The sequence below is a fragment of the Meleagris gallopavo genome, chromosome 5 (assembly GCF_000146605.3).
Source record: "Meleagris gallopavo isolate NT-WF06-2002-E0010 breed Aviagen turkey brand Nicholas breeding stock chromosome 5, Turkey_5.1, whole genome shotgun sequence".
In the NCBI taxonomy this organism is placed as follows: domain Eukaryota; kingdom Metazoa; phylum Chordata; class Aves; order Galliformes; family Phasianidae; genus Meleagris; species Meleagris gallopavo.
The window spans coordinates 33,976,597-33,996,539 of record NC_015015.2 but is presented as its reverse complement, the minus strand read 5'-3'; the positions used below and the strand labels follow the sequence as shown (position 1 = coordinate 33,996,539).

General features: G+C 35.5%; 1 protein-coding gene across 1 annotated transcript in view; it reads right to left on the bottom strand.

Moving 5' to 3' along the window:
* The window catches only part of AKAP6 (A-kinase anchoring protein 6), a 273,079-nt gene that overhangs the window by 54,047 nt on the left and 199,089 nt on the right, over positions 1 to 19,943 (bottom strand).

Genomic DNA, 19,943 nt, shown 5'->3' with positions numbered 1-19,943 from the left:
TTTTTAGCACATAATCTTCTTATTATGTATCTGAAGAGATTTAGGTACCAACCACATTGTCTTCTGGGTGACATATAAACGCAGTTGGTGATGGATTACACTTAGTAATATCCACTTACAATAGTCACGATATTCACACGTGTGGTAGCATTCACTAACACCCTCTCATCCAAACCTTGATCTGCCTTTTTTCATTCAAGGGAGTTGGTATCATATTTTTCAAATATGCTACTTCATCAGATACAACTGAGTCTCTCCACTGAAAAAAGCCCATGGAAATAATTTCAGATTTAGATTTTCTGTGAAGTTTATTTCTGTTCCCTCTCCTGCATTTTGCCTTATGTATGGGCCTCAAACATAGCAGCACATGAAAATGTGAGGGCTTCACCTTAGAAAAACACTTTGACGTAACACACTTGTAACAGAATACAAGTAACTTGATTTTTATTGCATCAACCAAGAGAGAAATGGCACACAAACGACAATGGCCACAGTGTTAATACAGTCCTGCAACAATGCATTATTTCCTCCACTATTAATTATTCTTTAAAAAATGAAAAAGAACAGAGAAAACAGGACTAAAACCAGAAACTTTTTACAAAATCAATTTAATACAAATTTCTAAATATTTTAGCTGTATGTGTGATATATACTCTATTAAAACGTATTCTAAACTAGAGATGCACAGAGAAATACATCTCTTTAAAAAAAATTTATTCTCTCAAAACCTGAGTTAAGTGTTCAGTGTGACAGCTACTACACTGATCAATTAGTAGCTGGTATGGTACATTAAAAATACCCAAAATTTAAACATAGGCTATACTCATATACATGCTGTACCTATAGGTAAGCTAATTCACTCCCTGTCTTACATACAAACTACTCATAGAAATAGGAGTAGTCAAAATCACACCTTTCAGTGGTAAAGGAGAATTCAACATGTATTCTTACAAAGGAGTTTACGAGACATTCATAAATTATGCAGAGCTATTAGCAAATTACATCCCAAACATTAAGCTTCTTTGCTTTATTTTCAGCCATGAAAACTGGTATAGCAGCTCACAGTGCAAATGCTAGTAACTGGGCCAAGTATAAAAAATTAAATGTGAATAAGGAATGTTTAAAACATGGGTGCCTTTTCCAGATCCAGGGAGATGTTCTGTAGGAAAACAAAGCAAAAATACAATTGGAGACAGCTTAAAGAAAATAATAAAGGTGTGAAATCACTGTTTCAGCTAACAGGTCCTCAACATTTCCATGCATATGTTTGCATATTGTTAGTTTCATATTTTAATCTTTCATTTGCACAACACATGCACATCATTTGTATTATGTAAACTTCAGCAAATATTAGTCATTTGTGGATCACAGAGCAAATGTTTTAAATGAGGTGATTTAAACCATTTCTCATTATTAATGAACACTGATCAGGAGTCTGTGTATCCAAAATTACATGAATATGCATAGTAAAAAACAGGGAATTGTCTGAAAAGAATTTGCCTTGTGATACAGAGCGCACTGTGACTACAGTTTCAGACCTGTAAATATTAGGCATCGACCAGATTTGGCACTGGAAAAATGAATTCTCAAAGGGACAACACCATTCTATTGGATTGAAATGTTCAACAAGTACTTTTCTTGGTCCCACATCTTTGCCTTTTCAGCTAGAATGGTTACTGGAGGCGATTACGATCTTCTTCATGCAATCTGATTTCTATTTAAAAATGATATAGCTGAACAGGATTTGCATAATTATTTCTATGAGTACATGTAATATCAAGGGGAATCCAGAGTCCAATTTGCTGGGCACTGAAATCCAGTTCATGCTACTCCCTTTCTTTTGTCAAGTGAATTAATAGACTGAGAGAGTCCTCTAGCTGTGTGAGGCTGGTGCAGGCATAGCTGGCTAATGCCTATCACCTGTTACAGGCTGCTACAGGGTGGACTGGGGTTGGTAGTGGTCCTGGAATGGCATAGGACCAATGAAGAAAAGAAATACAGTGTATGTTTTGCAACTACAGTGTTTTGTTAACACAGAAACGTAAGATGTTTCATTTAATTTTGGGCCAGATGAAATAATGCAGTGGAGCATAATCCAAATAGAGTGATGATGCTATTAAAGGGTTACTACTTTAAAAAATAAATCAGATAGATTGTATGTACAATCTCTGACTTTGTCACCATGTAACCTACTGTATAAACAAGCATGATGACAAGTGCTGATTGACAGAAAATGCATTATACTGTAACTGTAAAAGATGAAAATATTCAGTTCATTATTAGGTATATCGGTATGTGACTGAGAGTCAGTATTGTTTCATTTCTGGATATTTAACATGCAGTACGTATTTTAAGTTAAGGGAAGAGCTTAATGTTAGGAGATATAGTTTAAGAACTGATAGCACTACATGCTATTGCTAATGCTATTTTTTAATCCATTAAACACCTACACTCTAAGCAGTTGCATGGAAAAAATTAGCTAGCAGCTCTATCAGTGCAGCACAACCCTAGTCTGGTAGGACTTCTTAATCCTGCGGTGAGAAGATAATTTAATCTTCAGATTCATTCTTTCCTCAGCTTTGAGTGAGCAAAGGCTGCTCCATTGTGACAGTCCGTGGATGCTATGATATAAATTACTGTTTAATAGGCAAAAATAAGATTAAGGAAGTAAAAGTTCCTAGTTTTTTTTGTTTTTTTTTTTTAACTTGACACAATAATAAATAAATAATATTTAATTTCTCAGGACACTTTTCATGTTAAAAAGTTGGGAAAAAAATATAATGAAATAAACCCGCAAAATATTTACAGCATGATTAGCTGCATGCATGCACGGCTGGCTTTGTGCTCCTGAAGCCACTCAAAAGAAATTCAAAACACTGCTATGTAAGTTAAAGCATTTGGGCTTTTCATTCCCTCTCTCTCAATATGATTAGTATTTCTCAAAAGAAAAACAGTGGAATTTAGCAAAAAGCAGTAACATTTATTTATGAATAACTTTGGCAAAATATTTAAACCATGAGAAGTTGAATTCCAAAACAAAGCAAGTTAAATTTCCTTTGATAAAAATGTTTTACAAAACCTAGGCAGGCTTGATTGAGACATGTTTTTTGACACTTTAATTAAATGAGCCTTTTTTCTTTTCTTTAAGAAAATTATATAAAATATTTTTGTTTAAAAAATCACACCCGAAAATTCTGCCCAAATGGAGACTGGAACAATGCCTTGTAACAGTGTTAATTGTCACCATGGAAACCAGAAGAATAAGCCATTTTGAAACTGGTATAGAAGGCACACATTGAGCAACTCAAGCATTTTTCAGCCTCCTTCAGTGTTAAGGAACAAGATGCCTAGTCACTGAGAGGTCAGAGAAAGAAATCATCATGAAAGGTTCGTAGATGAGCGCTGTCTGGTAAGCAATAAAAAAATCTGTACACAGTTAACAACTCTGTAAGACTGCACACCGCATCTTTCAGAGAGAAACATCACAAAAAGATGATCAGGATGAGGGTGCAGATTCCACTTCTCAAGCAAAAACTTTAGGGCAATATTATGCAAACCTTGCCCCTAAAGCTCCCTGGGAATTCTGTTGTTATAATAAAACTTCAGAAGAGGAAAGGAAAAAAAAAAAAAGACCTGCATGATGGAATTCAAAATAATGCTCTAAAAGCACACAGAGAGATTAAGACATCCATTGTAAGACTTTTGTATGGTGCTTCTGTTGGTTATAGTGAAAAGAGACTAGACATACTGAACACACAGTGGAGCTATGGCTACGAAGTACAGAAGAATTAAGCCAGTGAACTTTCTCCATTATTGGAATAAGGGTGTGCTATTTGTAGATGTTCTGCATTCCATCATTCACATACTAAAGAAGTGCCTTCAATCAAACAGTACTGCACCACAGACAACTGAGATCACGACTCAGTGACTTCCAGTTTAATTTTTACCTGGATTACATCTTTAAATTTTAAAACTTAGCTTTTTAGAACGATTTGGTTGAGGCAGACACAAATACACACACATGCACAGTCAGGAGTTATATATGCACACATTCAGTGGTGACACATATTCACAAAACATGCTATATACACAAAGCAAATACTTTGCAGGTAAATTCACCAAATACGCAATATAAATATATGTAAACATACAGCCATGCACATATAGCAATATTTGTCCATCATCTCTTCACACACATTTTCACTTTGCTTTCTGGATAATGTTTGCACTCTTCATGCTAGGCTTCATGGTGGCCCCTTAGGAAGCCCATGCCTAATGCCATTCAGTGAAGAACAAAGAGTCTTTTTATTCCAAAGTCCAGGGTCCAAAGCTCAGCTGTATACAAGCAAAGTGAAGGAATCTGCTAGAGGCCAGCCTTCCCTTCACAATAGCTGTTAATGCTTCTACCTTTTTGGTACTATCAGTGTGAAATATTTTAGAAACCGTCCAGAAGCTTGGTTATATTTCTTATGTTGTCAATAGTACTAGAACCTCTGGACAACAATCAAGATCTCAGCTGAATGCTCTGTCTAGATAAATAGCAGTTGCTGTTTCTTGCAAACTTCATGTATTTCACTATTAGCAATATATGGTAAATAATTGCACAGGGAAATTATAGAGACTCCTACAATTGTCCTTGTAAATTAATAATAGGCTTTCCTGATTGGGATAAATTTGTTGCTGAGCCTTTGGAAAATTAAAAAGTGCAATGTCATTTAAAATTGCCAGAACTCACACAGCAAATTACATCTGAGGTTAAGAATCAGTTTTTCCTCTCCTAGTTTATTCCATTTGCATGATCTGAAAATCACATTACATTGGCTATGTATTGTTAATTGGACATAGATTGCATTATCTTTAATATAAATCAAACTACAAATACTAAAATGAATTGCAAATTCTTTAATAGAAGATCATAAAACAATCTTTTTTAAGTATTTCCCATTAATAATTTAATTCCAATTATATCACTCAGAAAACTCAAGAAGGAGAGCGCTAACTTATTTCCATTTGCTTTTCCCCCCTACAAATAAGCACAGTGGTAAAATATGTATTTGTATGAGTGAGCGTGTGTGTATGTGTGCACGGCTGTAAAACAAGACAAATTTTAGCACTTTTGTCTTAAACCCTCACATTTTTGTTTCAGAAAGTAACAAATGTGGATTGCACTTTTGCAGCACATTCCTTTTCCTGGCAGCTGGAGAAATAAACACATTGAAAGAAATATTAAGTAACTTCATGAACTAATTTTTTTTCTACATTAAAAAATTTCACAGTCAGTACCTATTGTTCTGTCTTTTTCTTAAGGAAGGTGATCTCTACACTTTAAATTTTACTATAAATGTAATATCTTTTTGAAGACTTTGTATGCCCTTTAATGAATTTATATTAAATATTTAATACTGTTTAGGGCATATCCACTACTACCAAAAACAGTTATATTCCCAGCAGTCCTACTGTTTCAGGCAGAGGGCTTGATTGATCCTCCTAGTCTGAATTGAGTAGAATGAAAAGAAGCAGTTGGAAAATAGCTGCAATCATTTAATGCAGATGACCTCTGACAGGCTCACAGCTCTTCTATCTGAACAGAAATTTGCATGGGGTCTCTGTGCAGAGGAACAATGTAACCTAAATGGTAGACAATCTTTATTCTAATGAAGTGGGTGTCAAGGTCAATGTAAAACTGCAATGATAAATGGTGCACCACAAGGCAAGAGAAGTTGCATAGGCATTGTAGTGCTTTCACATTAATTGAAGGCTGAAATGCACTGAGTGAAAGCACAAGACTCTCTTTTCACCATAATGTGTTAATGCACAAATGTTTAAATGTTTTATTCAAGTCTCTAGCCTGTTGGCTCAAATCTTATTGCAAACAAAAATACAATAGTTGGCCAATAACCAGAAAATAGAACTTTTTATTAGCTCGCCTTATTTCTTGAATCCATAAGAACTTCCACAATCTACTCAGAGTACCAAAAGAATAACAAGTCTCCAGACAACTAACGTAATTCCCATGATCCTTCTTCTATTTAGGATATCTGTCTTTAATTAGTTCCAAACAAGCAACCCTTTAGACAACTCTTCATTAGATACCATTCCCAATGAACTAGCTGCAAGAAGAAAAGTCATGCTTCGATATTATTATTTCCTAGATTCCAAGTTTTCTTTTAGTATATAGTTAACATCTCCAGGTGCCTTTTGTTCTCAGTAAGAATTAGACCAGTAAAACTGGGTTTTGTAATGCAAAGAGTTGTGTGCCTGGAGTGGGGACTAAACTACAGTCTGTTATTGTGGCTTTGTCAAAACTGCAATACAACTATAATTATAGTACTTCATCAGCTGATCAAGCAATTTGTAGGAGGCAGCGCATTTTGTCTTATAAAAATGAGGAGGACAGTAATCTGCTTTTTAAAATCCTGAGCTGCTTAAGCTTGTTAAGGGTATATTGTTTGCTAATACACTCATTAGCAGTCAAGCATTTTAACTTCATCAATTAAACGGGAAATGGTGTTGCACGATTAGTTTCACAAAACGCTAAAATACAGATAACAGTTTGCAGTTAAGAATTTTAGAAAACTTCTTTTCACCTGCAAACTGCATTAGGCACTTCAAAACATTCTGTGCACTGAGATACACATGGGGTGGGAGACTGGGGGGGGAGGCTGTGCATGAATGTAGGTGGTGAAAACCCTGCATCTAGTTGTGAAGCTAATTATATATATATATATAATATATATATTATATATATTATATATATATATATATACACACATACACCCACTTCCAATTTCCTAAGTCCCATAAGGATTGCTGTTAAAGCAAAGAGTCATTGCTGACACTGATGAACATTACTCCTCCGAGTAATCCCTGGGATGACAGAAGTTCATTTTTGTGAACAGCAGCACACAGCTTCCCTGTATCATGAAAGGGTGCACAGTATGGACGATGATTTTTGAATATTTAACAGCCTTTATAGTTTTAGGCTCTTCTGTGCAAATAGATGCTAACAATACGCTTACAGTTATTAGTCAAGGAGCTATAGCTTGTTGCTAATTAAGGAGCCACAGCGCTTTCAGTTTGCGGAGGGCTGAGTGGCATGCAGTGCACAACGCCATTTCCCTGTCACAGCTCGGCTGCACCAGTGTATTTTCCATACAGAAATCAGTCTTTTGGATATTGCAACTCAGAGAATAAACTCCAGCAAAAAAAAAAAAAAAAAAAGGTATTGTGTAAAGGAAAAAAAAAAATAATAAAAGCACGTTAGTGATGAAACTGTTTAAAAAACTGTACAGCTTCATCTGTGTGTGATTTGTCAGGTCTGAAGCTTTGACGTGCCCAAGGGGCAGACCCCAGCGGGGAGTAGGCTGCAGAGCTAAATAGCTGTGAAAGAAGTCTTAATGTAGGATGGAATTCAAACTAACCTTGACATGACCTCAGGAAAAATATGCAAAAAGTAAAATGAATGCACTCTGCAAGATACATCCTAATTTCGTGGCCAAGCTGGTTAGTTTCGCAAACATAACTGGGGCTTTAAAAGCAAAATAAAATACAAGAAAAGAAGGAAACTTTGGAATTCAGAGTAAAAACTTAAGCTGGCATGGTGTTACTGTGGAGGCATATGAATCATTTGGAAACAATCCAAATAAAAACCAACACTGAACAATATTGTTGTCAGGCTGTCTATTCAGGAAAATTGTTTTTTTTTTTGGTTGAATATAAATGACACAAAGCCAAGATTACATCATTGCATTACAAAGTCTGTTGTGGCTTTTAGCTGAACAAGTCTCATGGATCTACTGGCTGATGGCAGTAATTCAGTAAGAAGTTTTAAGGGCTTCTTTTTCAGCTTTGTTACTCTAAATATAGGGGAATTTTCTTTAAATGCTGATTATTTTTCTTTAATCCATATCCCTGAGCTTGCTACATGATACAAAGAATAAAAATTTGAGTGGGGATATTAAATCTTGATTTGGCTTTATTGCGCATTTTGCCCATCCTGCTCAATCCTCAGTTAAGTAGGAAGACATTCACCCTAGCATAGCAGCCAAGAACTGGCTAATTCACTAGATATGTGGAGATTTTAATTGAGCATCAACTTGTGTTGAAATTCAATCCTTTGCAATACCAGTTATTTACAACACTATTAACCTGTTTTTAAGTATAATTAAATCACTAAGAACATGCAAAATACAACACATCGAATTTGCAAGGAGAATTAAGTATCAACTGCATGAGATTCCACTAGATCTACAAGTAAAAGACAAACCCTGGCTGATGGTAACAGAACATGGTCCCACAAAAGAGGCTGCAGTGCAATTCAGGTGTATTTCATATCATAACAATCTACTGATCCTATAAGCTATCTTTTAAATGGTATCTTTGTCTGGGATCCTAAGGAATTTCTGAGATTTATCCCATGTTGCTTTGACTATACGACAAGGTATTTTTCACAACTAGCATCAAAGGTGCAACTTTTGGCACAGACTAATATATATGCAACTTACAGACATGCTTAAAATATCAAATTTGGAGTTAACATAATTTATATCTGTTTAGTGTATGAAGAATAACTGATTTAAAATAAATTTAAAAGTAGTGCTCTTTAGGAATTAATAACTACTGTATCTTTAGATTACTGCTCAAGTATTTTTATTTACTGAGGAAAAGTGTAGATTAAGGGGATTCCAAAACACTGGGGAAGGCAGTAGTTAGCCCATTACTGGTCAGAAAATGTAATTGATGACAGGGAGACTGTATGATCTGGAAACACAAAGGTGGAGATACACCTCTCCCTGGCCTGATATTCTGAAATGCCAACCCAGAATGTATCAAATGTCATACGGTTACGTTTTTACATTTTTACAAAATAATACACAACAATGTAAGATTATGGAGATTTTTTGAAGATAATCAAAGAAACTAATTTATAACCTGAAATTCACATCTTATCCTCCTCTCTGCTAAGCTGCACCTACTTGTGCAATATGCATGAAACATAAAGTTGGAACTCCTCTACAGAAGGAATTAATTCCAAATGCACAGCCCATTGTCAGGCTGCGTGTTACAGGCTGTGTTTTATTTTGAAATGGATGTTCCTGCACATTTATCTTTCTCAAGCTGGCTCTTCTGAAGTCCTTACTCCATCGTTACTCAGCCAGAATGCTAATGGCAGGCAGTAATAACCTCCCGTGAGTGAAGTCCAACTGAAAATCGACAAATAAATTATCCTGTCTTCTAGCAGTACCTACTGGGATATGTTTGAAGATAGAATATCTCTGGATCCTTCTTCTTACCTATTTGTTGTACTGTTACACAGGAGAAGAAGCTGTCAACTGCAAAAAGAGCCAAATGGAAATCTAAACCGACACAGGCAGAACTAAAAGTCTCTACCAAAGAGCAGGAGAATCCACAGAGGAGCTCTGGGATCCAGATGGCTCTCTCATCCCACCATTTAAGGCACACTTTCTTTAGCAACCCATGTTACTAGACCTTGTCAACTGTAAGAAAATAAAATCATCCCTTGCTTTTGGCAATAACTTTGCAATCTGTGCAGGCTGGTGAGTGAACTCATGCCAAAGATGGACAGATTCTGTATAGCTGACTTGGACTCTAACCTCAGAATATGCAGATCTGAGTTCACAACACCTGTAGTATGTAATGTAACAACATGACCTTTATCATATTTGAACTTTTTTCTATACAACAGAATTTACACCTATTTGAGAGCCCAAGTAAGGTGCTGCTTGGAAAGGTGCAGCCTGGTGTTGACAGCAGATTTCTTAATTTGCCCCAAAGTTATAATGAAAAATGACATTCTTATTTTAAATTCATATTCTGTACTGTATTAAGTAAAGTGAAAGCTAATATTTTTTATAATTTGCTATTTGATTTGTTCCTTATAATTTCCCTTGAGTTATGTCAGTCAGCACACTCAGCAGGTCCACTAGGAGTGCTAAAACGTCTACACTGACTACCTAAAACACTGGCTATCGCTCTAGTTTCTCTTACAGCATTGCCATTACAATGTACTGCATGAAAACAATTATTAAAACATGCTAAAAATAAAGTTGTATAGTTAGTCCCATTTTATAATCTCCAGACAGACATTCTGAACACTTCAAGAGACATGACAACTAATAGCTACTCACTTCTCTAGTGCAAATTAGAGTTATTAAAACAAAAGGAGAAAGTTACCATCGCTGTGCCACTACCTGTGTTAACAGCAGACAAATCCCATGTTACCCTGAATTTTTAAAATTGAGAAGTCAATCTCCCATTTTTAATATTATTCTGTGATAAAATAAAAAAAATCTTTCAAGTTGAAAAATTATTTTTATTATCAACATAAACTGTTTTCAAGAGCAAATTTATAATGGAAATGCTGACACAGCTTAAACTATGCCTATGTGAATGCTGCAGAAACAGCTATTTCAGAAAATATTTTTAGCATTTGGAAAAGTCCAACTTTGTTTAAACCTGAACTTACTTTTCTACAATAGCAAGTAATGTTAACAGCATGCTGAAAATGTTAAGGATAAGTGTACAGTGTCAAAATAGATTGAATCTCACTGAAAACTGGAGATTCAAGCTTTTTAAACATAATCCAGATGTTTGGCTTTTAATCACATTTCAAGAAAGAGAAAACTTACGCGATACAAAATTCATACATGCATATTTCATTAGTGCCTTTCCTATCACTGAATTAAAAATTTCTAACATATGTTTTCCTCAAACAGATAATGTTTTAAATTAGAAAAGTTGGCAAGAAGTTGTACACCTCACAAATGTCACTGAATTATTATAACATGGAAGAAAATATTTCTTTTTTTTATAGTATTAACAGCTTTGACAGTAAATGCTACGGCAGCAATCACTTATTCCCCAATTGGTAAGAAGTCTCTTAAACAAATCAAGTGTATGAAGATGGCTGAAAAGTAAGAACTAACAATATACATTCTTTAGAATACTGGTAACAACCTCATGGACCTATGTGTATCTAGCACAGACACTTTCTCCCTTCCTCAAGTACTGATCTAGACAGCACAATGCTGTGCCCAAACAGCTTTTTCAGTAAAAGACAGACAACTCTGAAGGTGGGAAAATCTCTTCCAAGATGTAATTCAATCTTAGAACACTCTCCAGCACTCCTATCTTTGCTGAATAATATTTAAGAGACTATACTGATACAAATACTGTTTCTAAAAATTAACACCCCAGACCCTTAGTCAATTAAATAAATTAGTAAATTAAGACTCTGAACCCATTCCTAAAAATGGACTTTCGGAATGTGATAACATTTTAATATTCTAATTAAATTTAAAGCAGACATAACCTACGCAGTAACACTGGGAAAACTATCACACATGTAATAGCAAGGCGAAAAAAATCAAAGCGATGCTTCTTCTTTCTACCTGCACATGGTATCTGGCTTGCTCTTTGAAAGCCCCATACCTACTGAGAGGTCTGTGAAACGTAAATGGGAACCACCAGGAGCAAAATATACATTCTGCTGTTCTGTGATTGGAGGGAGGGAGATTCCTTTAACTGTTACTATGAACTGCAGCTCCATCCAGAAATGCTGGAAATCATACAGTCCAGGACATGCTAAAAGCCAGTTTCTATCTTGAACAGCTTCTGTGCCTAAAAGAGATATTTGGCCCCTTTCAGAATATCCATCAGCAGCCTTTCACATACAGGCTCAAGCTTGCCATTCCTCTACTCCAATTCTTTACAGGCTTGTAGCAGATCAGTGAAGTGGAGAAATACTATTTGCAATTTAAAATGAGAAACTGAGGTACAGACAGATCATGTGTCCAGTGCCAGAGATCTCTGATGGGGGAGCACATGTCTTTCATTCTGCCTATCACCTCCTCTTGTGCAGCTGATCTCAAAACTATGTAACAGTTTTTACTTCACACTAGACTGAAAAAAAAAAAGCATTATTGTACTTAAGATACATTTTTGTCATTGTAGAAAATACACCAGATCTAAATTCAATAAATCTTTGTTTCTACTAGATATTTAGGAACTAATAGTTACCTTTAACAGAGTACATGAGTGTACTGACACTGAATTCATTTTGCCTACTGTACAACTTGTAAGAAAAAAAACAAAAGATGTTTTTCCTCTGTTTCTATTTCCATGATTTCAGGTGTCTATTTTCAAGGCTTTATGCTGTTGCTAAATGTAAACTTTGCTATTTTCTGGCATGATGAAAGCTGAAAGCTTCTTCTCATTTCTAATGGCATTCTGCCAAAATATTCTCTGAAGAAAAAAAAAACAAAAAAAAACTTGGGCTGATTCACAGATCTAATGTTCAAGATCTAACCTCACTGCTTGTATAAAATACGCCATGGTCTTACCTTCCCTTCCTATATTTAGCTCTCAATGTTCTTGGCTAAAGAAAACCTTTCGATACTGAATCCAGGCCCAATTTAGAGATATAAATGATGGAAAATTCATAGCATTCCATGATAAAATGATAAATAATTAGCTTCTTTAGCAGTTAGAAGCTGTATGGTATGCTTCTAGTTTGAATTTGTTTAATTTTAACTTCCAGCTGTTTTATCTTCTCGTACATTTTCCAATAGCTTGAATGTCTGTGGAAGTATGATGTTAGTACATGATAAGAATCAAATATGAAACCAGATGACTTGCACTGATCTGTTTGGTGTTTCTGGAATTACAACGTGTGTAATCACAACATAGAGAATCAGGACAATTTTTGTAGAGCCTGGTGAAGTCAAACTCACATACTTTGGACATTCTTACAGTTTACTTCATTATAGTGCAGTCAGAAAGCCAGTTTTCTGTAACTTGGACCTGATACAAATTGAAAAGAAACAAAAACAAAACAAAACAAAACAAAAGGAGTTGGATTTCACTTGAGTTTGTGGAAAGTATTGCTTGTATTCGTATTTTGGTTTTTAATTGTTAGGCTCCTTTAGTTGAACCTAAGATTATTTTCTGCTTCTATTCATGCTGGAAAGGAAGAGGTGAAGCAACATAAAACAACGATGGTAGCAAATGAATTGGACAGTATCAGTGAGACTTTCATCCACAAAGAGAGCATTTTCTACTGCATAGGCATACCTGTTCTACATTCTAGATCCACACTGGAAATTGTAAAGCTGAATATGAAGTAGTCTTGACAGACTGATGAATCTGTCCTTACTCTTTAGTACTTTGTAATAAAATGCTACAAGGTCGTATCTGTATATTAATATAAACTTTCAGTAATTAAAAAAACATAGTTCGGTAAAGGTACTGCAATGAAATTGCAGAAGTGGACTTTAGAAAACAAATAAACATACCTTCATGTTGATTTATGTTGCCAACTGAAATCCTAATCTCCGTGTTCAAAACATTCCAAGAAACTGGCGACTACCATATTGATATTCAAACACTCAGAATACTTACAATCTAGATACTACAATTCAGATATGGGTAAATTATTCCCACTCTAATGTCTGAATTCCATGTAAAGAAGATGAACAAAATGTCTTGAAAATTGGAAAATACATGCATATATCTGAGAAGGAATTTTTTCAAAGCACCACAGCAATAGGAAACATCAGAATACAAAATCAGTCACGAAGTAATATGAAGGAAATTCAGGACATTTTGAATGTATTTCAGTTGTAGTAAACACAGGGTAGAGTAGCCTTATGAACTTCTTCTGGCATTTTCTCAAGACATTCTGGTCCTGCTTTTGTAGTCAATAGTCAACTCATTCTGGTAACCAGGCATGTCATGGTAGCTGTATAGCAGTTCAAATACAAATTGAAAAGGTCTGTGCCCATTAAGGCAAGCTATGTGATCACACTAATGTGTCTAAATGTCTTCAGTTTTAACTGCTGTCTGTCCAGTTGATAGATCTTTGTTATACTATACTGCATTTGTAGGGAATTTAAAAATACCAAATGATGGTAGAAAAATTAAAGAAAAAGAATGAGAACAAACTGAGGAGGAAAAAACATTGCATATGCTATAATTTTCAGATATTTGTAAGGAATATGTTCTATTGAGAATATCAGAAAAAATAATGGATTGTGACTTTTATGGTGACAGAAAAATAATGAATTGCAACTTCAGTGACAGAAATAAAGTAGTTTTACTCAGTCTTGTGCTTCTCGTGTTAACAATTATTTTATAATAATTTACAAAAATAAAAAAATCTACCTCGTTGAATACTCCATATTCCTAATAGTACTAGGTTACTTTTTCAAATCTCTATCTATATCAGCTATGTCAGGTGACTTAACACTAACTACATTAACTATGTTCACAAATAATACATTGGTACAGAACTTAAATAAAGTAACAAATACATATTTCAGAACACGCTATAGAGCTTTTGTACATTTAAGAGACCACACTAGCACTACATTAACTCTATTAAAGGTAATTTTTCCAGCTCATTGGTGATTGGCATTTGGTTCTGATGTTTGAAGAATTGCCATTGCATCAATTTAATTCATGCCTCTTCAATAAAATGTAGAAGAAATGGCAGAGGAAGGAGTTAACTTTCTGTTGGTAAGGCCATTAAGTACTTCAGAAAAGGTTTGAATATTTACACCATGTAAAAATCTTTAAGGACATTCTATATGTTCTGTTAACTTTGCAACCTTAAATAGTTCTGATAAAGTCCCACTAATATGAATACATTTACATTACAATACATGTACATTCCAGAAAAAAAAAAAAGAACCAAGGTAAAATTACAAATTTCACACCTACAGTCACAGAATAACATTATCTAACGATAGAATTTTTAATAAATATTATTATATGCCCTTCCCAAGACAAGAGTCCAGGCATACATTGAACAACACAGTGTAGCAGGCCACCTGGCGGTCAAAGAAGCTAATTATCCATTTAAAACAAAATTAGGACCACACAAAGGAAAAATAGACATGAAATAAGTGCATAAACCCCATCAATTTAAATCTACTTGAAATAAAATAAGGATATACAAACGAGATTTTTTTCTTTGCTTTATCTTAAATTTTCAGGGAGTGGTCATTGCATGAGACAAGATACCAAGGTTGGTTGGCAAATGATTCATGTGCTAAAGATCCACAGAAGCTAAGCTCCTAGGCTTTACCCATATCACTTTATAGAACAAGGTTCCACAGCCTATCCCACTGTATCTGTCAATTCCCTAGATGAGACTTACAAATGTTTTCCAGGAGCTTCTCTGGGAAGCTTAATCAGAGGGTACACAAATACAGGTTGACCAGCCCATTGCTTTAAAGGACACAGGAACTGAGATGACTGTGCACACAGATCTGGGTTAAAATATCTTAATGTCCATACTAAACAATGACAACAGGCATCAGTGCAAACTACTGTTGATACTGTACGTTCAGAACTACAACAAAAATTGATAAGAAATGTAAAGCAACTTCTGGCTACTAACAAGTAGGTGAGACACCTGAACGGATAAGTTAGGGTCAAGACTTTGGAAAGATCCTCAGCTGTTGAATGATCTGACAACTAAGGATCACAAAATGGGAGACTACATGGTTTGGAGATTTACTTCATTAGAATCTGCTGATATTAAAATTTATACCACTAGGAAATTCTGGACATGACAGATTAAGTCATCAAGCTAGACTATATAGCTACACAAAGAATTAAAAGAAAAGGTACAGCAACCTCTAAAGAACCTGCAAATGAAGCATATTCTTCAGGAGAGAATAATTTAGAATGCACTAGAAAGTAAAGCAGCATACATGTGTGCTGGGCTATTTTTAGCCTTAAAGAACCATAAATATCAATATTGTAGCCATGTCTTGGAAGCTCTTTCTCCACATCAAATTTATAAACGAATTGCATGCATGATCCAAACAGTCCGTGTTGATTTTAATCACACCAAATGTCTAAAACATCAGAAGATCTGCCATTGCTGTACCTCTATATGCTGGGAGGTTATCCAGACAGTGAAGAAATGTTCTGAACATATAAAGGCACCTATGAGCATAATAGCCTTGTATAATATGCAAGCTATGATAATAATATAATAATCTAGAGACTAGTTTGAAGGGAATGAAGCATGTAGAAGATTCATTTTCCAGCATGAATTCACCTGGGTAAAGTGCAGAAAACAAACTTCCTCTCTGCATAAACTTGCCGAGATGAACCAGAACATTTTAGCTGCCATTTGAGCATGCCTCAGCACTAAGGTCAGAATTTCCTAGCTGCTGGTGTATCATGGCCATGCAGAGCACTGTCTTTGCAAATGGCTAGTCCTCCAAGGGAGAATACCTTGCCATCCAGTTAAGAAACTGATCATGGGACACACTGTTTTTAAAGAAGATGCAAAAAGCTCTGCATACCTAGTTCACCTAATTCTGTTTGTTGTTGCCTGTTGCTGTTGACTAGCAATATTCTATCTTCCTTTTAATCTTTCTTTGAACAGGAAGAGTTGTATTTTAATTAACGTGAGCCAAACAGAAACATTTGCCATGAAATACGTATTTTATTGTTTAACATTTTAATTCCACAACTTTGAAATGTGCCAGGAATAGCTAAGCTCACTTATTCAGTATTCGTGGTGTTAGACAAAATACGTCTATAGATTTGTATCTTACATATAATTGAACTAAACGCAGATATTTGTCTTTAAACAAACTGTATCCTCTTTGCTTTGCATCTGTACCAAGTAACGTACCATGTTGATGCGTTTTTATGGAGGACTCAGTGCTGTTCATTAATTAGTAGAAATACACCCACTATTTTTTATGAAAAAAAAAAAGGCAGTGTGGGCCCATGTGCAGCTGGAGGCAGCAAGCTGTGTCTTAGAGGTAAGACACCGGCCATCACTTAACACATAGTACACTGTCTCAATTAGAGTGCCTTGTGCACATGAAGGGAGCGAGTTGTGCTGTTGCTACTGGGTGAGATAGAAATTCATTGTTTCACTAATTTCAGAGCTAGAAACTTTGGTTTGCAGAAGTAAGATACCACTGATCAGCTGATGCACAATATTTTCCTCAATATTCCATCTCCTACTGTGATCCAGGAGCCCTACTCCTTGCAGTATTACCTGAATATATAAAGTGAGTCTCAGGTGTAGAAGGTACTCACTGAATCTACCATTTTAAGGTCTAAAGAAAAATGAAGGAAAGAGAATTTTATCATCTATAGCACTTCTTCCACATCTAGATTAAGTTAATAATAAAATAAGAATTGGGTCACATAAAATAGTTTTCACTGCTGTAATCCAGCTTCTGGTTGTCACTGAAACCTAGTCTGCATTTGAGGATCTGTGTTGGAAGGAGCACTACTTTCACTCTTAGTTATCCCTACACTCATTCACTATTTCTGCTGTGGTGTGAGGAACAGCAATAGAGGAGCTAGTAAGAGAGCTCTCAATCACTTGGAGATTTTTGTAGTTTTGTAGGTCTGTAAAAGGGATATCTCACTTCTCTAAAGAAGAATATTGTAGCCTAGTATCTTGAAATACTTGCATTATTTAAAAGATGATATCATATTTCCAGTTTAGGGAGTTAGATATTTTTCCCCTTTTATTTGTTCTTTGTCCTTCAACTGTTCTGAACCATTTTGTATTGACTGTGGCAAAAATGGTTACTCATCTTTGTAAAAGGTTGAGTAGTCCTGTCAAGTGTTCTTCCTGTTTCCTGAGGGGTTTCTAGTTTCTCAGGGCTAGCAGTAGATTCCTTCAAAAATGAATAGGGGTCACTCACAGGTGACTGAGATTTTTCCAAGTTTTCCCTTTATTGCCACCAGCTAGCCACCAGAGCAACAGAAATTTCTTCAGCACCTAGTCTACTAAAATTCCTCTCTGAGATGGCTGAGACTGAAGACTATAAAAGTATGCAGATATCTGGCAAAATATGCAGCAAAACAAAACAGTGGCAATGTTGTTCATTCAGATCAATAAGCCAAAGCTTGTTTGTGACATCATATGAACAGCTTTGCCCTGGGAGAAAAAAAAAAGAAAAAAAAAGTAATATGTCTCAGGCTTTCAATATATTGTTCAGTGATTTGGGGATGAAGTTCTCCAATGCTGTCTGACCACTAAATGTCTGATTATTTATCTACTCTACCTTCATTTCTGTGGCTACATGGTCTCTACTTTGCCACTTAGCCTTTTTCAGAAGTTTTATTGGACTAACAGTATTCAGTTTTTATGAATTCTAGAGTGTTTTGTGGTGTTTTGTGCTAATTTCAGCTTAACATCTAGGTTCTATTCTTCTTCAAACATGTTGTGTTCATCTAGAATGCTAGAGAGGAAACACAGCAACTATCCTGTTTCTTTTGGATACTGCTTTGCAACTGAAGCCAGAGTTTATACAGACATGTGGCTACTGGTGTGCACAAGACAATTACTGTAAACTTTAAGTGATGATGTCCTCTCATTTCAGGGGTTCTTTACTGACTGACTACATTTATCAACTGGCCTCATCATGATTTAATTGCACATCTGCAGTGCTTGGTTGCATCTCTCCAGTCTAATTTTGATCCTTATCAGTGTTGCACTGCAGCTGGCTCCACAATCCAGCTGGTATCAAATTAGTCATTGATCTAATAGCATCATTGCAAATATAGCAATTGAATGCCTGGCAGCCTTCAGCATTGCCAGAACACTAAGAATCTTCAGATCAGCTTAAGTTACATTACAGATATCTTCATTAAAACCTTAAATTCTTAATGGTTTCAGCCACGATATATTTAACTTCAAAGGTATCTGCAATATTCAATCTGCCTACATGTTCTTTCTTTAAGAACGTTATTTCTTTATACTTCATATATTGCCCGCTACACAGCATATGTTGCACTAAAATATGTGTCTTTTCAGCTGATCTGAACCTGCTTCACAGGTTCTTTTGACTTAAATCTATGCGTATGTTCTTCTGTTTGTCTTTTGGCACTTCTCTGGGTATTTGGGGCACTATTTGGAAACATACATTAAACTTGCTTTACTTTTAAATCTTTGCCCCTGGATGATGCTGGGGAAGAGATACAATTAAGAAATGTTTTATGTTTCTAGTTACATACGGGCGCTCGAGATCCCAGCACCATACCATATTCCATCTTCTGTTTCTGCTATTGGTTAAGAAAACCTTTCTATAGTTTTATGTTTACTTAAACCTGTTTGTGTCATTCTGATCAATCCTAAGCCACTGTTTCTGTTTCCTCAAAGCAGAGATCTTTTTGTCTGGAGTGCCACTTTTCCGGGTGCCCAGAGTCACTGCAAGCTGTGTTTTAGATGTGTTTTATCTTGTTTTATCTTCCTGTCTAAGGTGACTGTTGTCTCATATGCTATTTTAGGGAAATAAGAGGAAAGGACTAGACTGTAACTGGCTCCTTATTTAATAGTTAAGACTCTTAAGACTTGGTGGGCATAGGGGGCCCAGGCCAATAGTTTTCATGTGCAATGACACCTGCTGCCTTGTGTCTAATCCTCTGATCACACCACATGAGTTACCGATCTGCAACTGGAACATGTGGATTAATGACGAACTGTTGTTTGGCCATATTTACAAAACAATCATTTGGTATGTCTAATAAAACTGAATAAAGTATGCATCTTCAAAGTCCTTCTAATTTCAGTAGGCACCCTGTGAATTTCACTCTCTGCTTATCCAGGAAACTAACTACACAGAGACTATGTAGGTATTAATATTATAAGGAGGAGTGGGCAGAAAGGCCCAGCACACAGAAGCAAAGGTGGAAGTGGGGCAACTTTCTTTAGTGCTTTTATCCTCTCTCCCCCTCATCTATTATTTATTTTCACTATTACTCATTACAGATTCTGGCAGTCTGGCATTAACACCTTACACATTCTACTAGACAGCAAACAAAAAAACAACACTCAACACATTATAATTTAATATTAAATCAGGTAGAAGTTCTAAATTTTTTTCTTTCATCTAAACCAAAGCAATAAGCAACTACCACATATTTTTAAGAAA